Here is a 5,000-nt window from a genome sequence, read left to right as displayed (position 1 = left end):
TTTTCTCATTATAGATATCTCTCTCTCTCTTTCTCTCTCTCAAGTTTTGTCTGTAATCTCTGTAGATGTCAACTGTGAATTTGTAATTAAGGGTATTATCTTTCCTGAGTTTTTACTAATATTTAAAAAGTTATTACTTAAATTATGATATATATTCGGAGCTTATTATTTTTTTTATTTGCACTGCATATTCTCCCATCCTTTCGACAAAAAATATTAATTGATTTAATATATATCCGTAAAATTCTTTAACGCTTTGATTTTAACAAATCATCAGTGCATAAATAAATAAAAACAGATGTTCACATGCTACCTTAAAAGATTATACATATTATTCCTTTTAAACTATTTTTGTTAAAAATAGAGTTTTTTTTTTTTTTTTTTAAAGTTTTCTTTTTCTTTAAGGTTTTATCATTTTCTTTTTACATCACAATCCCTTTGTAAATATAGAATTTACCGAGTTCAGGTCAATTTAAATCATTCAAAAATCTTACACTGAAAAATAAAAAAGAAAATCATGTAGAGGAATAAAAGATTTCGTTAAAATGTTATTCAGATCGATTTAAATGAATCCGAAAACTAGGGATAGTAAGGTTGTCTTTCAACTGGAACACTATATCACTGTTATGATCTGAAATTAAAAGTCTAAACTGGGTCAAAGTCAGAAAACGTCAGTGCATTTTTTTCATGCAGCTTTAATTTCAATTAAATTTTTCCTCTATAGTAACCCATTAAATGATAAAGCAGACCCCTGATCCAATATGGCGATAAAATTTCAGACATTTGTGCGACTTTTATTCGTGTTTATTCAATGTATACCTTTATAATTAAGGGGGGGGGGAAGGTCGGTGTTAAAAATAAGACCTGAATTAGAGATATCAGTTACGAAAGTCATTCACAGTAGCTGTCTGATTTATCTTGGGGAGATAATGTCAAAAAGTAGAAATCGCCGTGTACCGGTCCTTAAGTCGTTGTTCAAGGACAATGGGAAAGGGTTGGGAGTGGAGGGGGTACTTAAGAACAGAAACAGCTGCTTTAAATATTACTGAAAATACCACTAATTGAAATCTGGTATATGTTTAGCATATATTTTATTTATAGGAACAATTAAAAAAAAATTATCAGACTTGTTATTGTTACAGGAGTGGGGGAGGGAGCGTGTTTAGTTAAAGAGATATATCTATTTTTCAAGATCATTGTATCCGGGGAGGGGAGCTAGGATCTACCCCCCTCCCCTTTCTTTGTGGATGGGAAAAAATTAAATTAGACCTTAAACCATATTAAAAAATGTGTAAATTTTGACTTATAGGGGAATGTAATGGTTCCTCTCTCATGTCAAACAAAATGGACATATCTGCAACCTCTTAATTTTAGGTCGGTCTAAGAAAAACACTTTTGCAGGTAGAAATGGGGAGGGGAGGGTGGGGGTGTCTAAATTTATTACTTCCAAGGAAATAATGCTATATAGCGGTTGTATGTATGAGAGACCTGACACAAGTTCAACTTATAAGATAACAAGATAACAAGACTTACTTCCATTGAGTAAGGAAGCCTTATTTGATCGTATATTCTTTGTTATCTTGGAGTACTACACAATCAGGAGAGGTTATATCGATCGTTACAGTTAACAGACATAAAAGACTATAACCCTGCACAAATACAAACGATGTCCTGTCTTGGAACAAGTGCTACAATGATCCGAGAAGGTTTTGGATTTAATTCAAACACGTTAATTAAGGTAATTAGAGAATTGCGATGTTTCTTCAGCTTTATATGTACGTTGAAATCCACATGTCCTTTATTTTAGAAAAGAAAAATATTTTACTGTAAAACTGTTATTTTATATGATAATTCTTTATGTATACTAATATATAACTTTAAATACTTGTGTTCGAAAAAATCTAGAAGCTTTTAATTATTATCAGATGAAAGAGTACATAGGATATATTAATATAATTTATGTTATTTTCCTTAAAGCAGAACTTGTAAGGTCCAGGGGCTGACAAATAGATTTTTACGGCACTTGTCCAAGGGCAAGTACATGGTCAAAATAGACTTGCCCTTCCTGAATTTTTGCTTGCCCTACCTAAACTAATTCTGTATTTATGGATATTTTTTCAAAAAAAGAGGAAGACAAATGCTGAGTAAATCAAACAAGCCCCTACGCCCAGCTTTAAATTTATGGCCTACAAATAAATTCTATTTTTGATAAGTCACTTGCCCGTGGGCAAGTGGTTGATAAAATTTCACTTGTCCACCTAATATTCACTAGCCTCGGGCGTCGGGCAATGGGATTTGTCACCCCCTGTAAGGTTTTCCCAGTGCAAATAAGTATTATAACCATTTTTACATTATTTCGTAACAATGTTTACCGCGATTGATACATGTATTATATACATGTACGTGAATGATATACGTAACGCATTGGATGCATTGTTATAGACACTTATACGGAGGCGGATCAGAAATTTATAAATACTTTTATAATCGAGAGGAGGGGATGTAACTAAGAAAAAATTAAATCGTGTATAAATTTTGGAAGTACTTTTTATTAACAACGGGAAAATAATCAATATCCCTATATCAATAATAGTTCAGACAGAATTACATGTTCATGTGTATATCAGTGGGATTTTCTATCGATTGCGCCACTAGTGATAACGAAATTATACTGAATAACCATGGAAACTCTCTTAAAATCGACCTAAGAGCATCAATATGATACCAGGAAAACAAATAGGTATCACACTTATTAATGCATGTATGTTTCAGTTCATTCACATCTAGGAACTTGGTTTCACTAATGTGTTTCAGTTTATGTTAACATCTAGGAACTTGACTAAGTACTTGGATCCGCTTCTGTGTTTGTATGGTGAAGAACATGAATTTTCAGCATTAAGGGTGTTTAGCATGAAGGCAGAAGGAAGGCCCCAGTTGACTTCCTGGATTAAAAAAAACATGTTTATAAAAGGTACGAAAATTATCAAAATTGCTATTTCTAAATTTCGTACGGAAGGAAATGCATGAAAGATTCAGGGTTTTCAGATTCAAGGAAAAGCAAGACGGATAAATACAGTGGCATTTGTTTTAGAATGCTTTAAACTTTGCCAAGAAAGACATTATCAAAGAATTTTTAAATTTCAATAAATCATAAAGACACATTGAGAGGTCTAACCCACTACGTTTCATTTAACTGAAACAATATTTTATTGACATATCTTGACCTATAAAGGGATTGGCAGCGGACTCGGTCTATCTTAGCCCCCTTCCCCACCCCCAATGTTTTTAGATGTACATGTTTTTAAAAAATTTAAAATAAGTTCGTTAATGATATTAAATTATCCATTCTAATTCAGTTAACTTCAGGGCAGTAGTGATATAAGATTTAAGCATACATTAAGTTATATAAATCTTTTGAAATGTAGAATAAAATGCCGATATTTTGTTCTTTTTTTTTATATGTGTTAATTTTTGCCATCTAAAATATGCGAATGCGTTTTGGTGTTTAAGACGAGCCTCTGCTTTCTGATGATATTTTTAAAAAGTAGTTAGATAAAATGATTTAGGGAACGCGTTTGGATATTTTGTATTCTGATTTTTTTAATTATCTGGATTGCATTTCGTAAACAAAAGGGATAAGTGACATATCCAATATGAAACAGTCCAGAAACTTTTTGTGTTTTTTAAATGGACTTTTCTGGGAGTTTTTCCCGACCGAATTCATATTGAAATCTATTTTTTTTTTACTTAATTAAGAATCTGTTTTTTGCATATTATACTACAATGATACTAAAATACAAGTAAACCTCTATTTGCAACACATTTATACACCTTTACAAAAATCCATTAATTTGCTCTCAAATAAAAAAAATCGATCAAAATTTTTAAATCTATAACATTATATCAGTTCGTGAATAAATAATGAAAAAAGGAACCTGTTAACAAATTTGGCCATGTTATCATACGTGCAGCATAGATGTTGTTGCAATTTCATGAATATTCAATTGATCAAGTATAATCATCCTATAAATAATGACTAGCTTCCCAGTAAATTCTAAGATAAAATTTAGACGACTAGGAATTGCACGCGTCTCAGATTATTGGCGTAGGAAGGAAATTGAAAGGGAGGGGGGTTAAGTTAAAGAGAAAAACAAATTCAAACTTAGATGTACAAAAAAAACTTTACAAGCAAAAATAAAAGGGACCATTGTTCAAATACAATATCCTTGGAGGGGGGGGGGGATGGAGTTAGGATCGAGCTTCTCTCAATACCATTTTTTTTTTTTTTTTTTTTTTTACAAAAACTTCCACTTACCCTTTTTTGATGTACACTGTAACGTGTCTATTGAAAGTGGGGGCGGGGCTTAACCTATGCCTACATTATTTCTACATTTGCAAAAAAGGCTACCCCCCCCCCCCCCCCCCCGGGTCCGATGCCTATACCGAAAGAGCAAATAGTCATAAGGTTTTCATGTAACGTACAAACTAAATGGTATCTAAAATAAACATGTTGCCACAAAGAACCATATACTAATACTGAAAAATAAAATCATCACAGTTTGTCTATCGGGAGGGGGGGGGTATTGTTGGGTCGGGTGTGTGGGTTGAATTAACCAATGTCTCGGGGGGTGGGTGGGTTTAATATAAATTTTAAAGAGGGACAATCATAACTGTGTGAGAGAGAGAGAGAGAGAGAGAGAGAGAGAGAGAGAGAGAGAGAGAGAGACAGAGAGAGAGAGAGAGAGAGAGAGAGAGATTTCCTTTCACACTTGTACGTACAACTATATGTTATTCAATGTATGACGTTATATTTAGTTCTAGGGTTCATTAAACATTTTGATCCTCCCCCATTTATCTGACGCTTTAAATTCAGTAAACGAACATCCGCCTCTGTATTACATCACTTATCAATCAGACTCTTAGTTACGCTTATTTCCTTATTTTGTAGTTGAGGTTTCCGTCAAGTAAAAATAAAGGAAACTTCCTCATTGTTACAGCAA

At 32.8% G+C, this 5,000-nt stretch overlaps 1 long non-coding RNA gene across 1 annotated transcript in view; it reads left to right on the top strand.

The window, feature by feature from the left end:
* The window catches only part of LOC134252855 (uncharacterized), a 5,258-nt gene extending 258 nt beyond the window's left edge, over positions 1 to 5,000 (top strand). Inside the window, exons 2-3 of the long non-coding RNA XR_009989033.1 lie at positions 2,815 to 2,971; positions 4,949 to 5,000. This is a non-coding gene — a long non-coding RNA (uncharacterized LOC134252855). The remainder of the gene's footprint in view (positions 1 to 2,814; positions 2,972 to 4,948) is intronic.

Source organism: Saccostrea cucullata, unplaced genomic scaffold, assembly GCF_032062105.1.
Source record: "Saccostrea cucullata isolate Sc308-1 unplaced genomic scaffold, CSIRO_AGI_Scuc_v1 ctg516, whole genome shotgun sequence".
In the NCBI taxonomy this organism is placed as follows: Eukaryota; Metazoa; Mollusca; class Bivalvia; order Ostreida; family Ostreidae; genus Saccostrea; species Saccostrea cuccullata.
The sequence above is the reverse complement of the archived record's forward strand: the minus strand, read 5'-3'. Positions and strand labels throughout refer to the sequence as shown.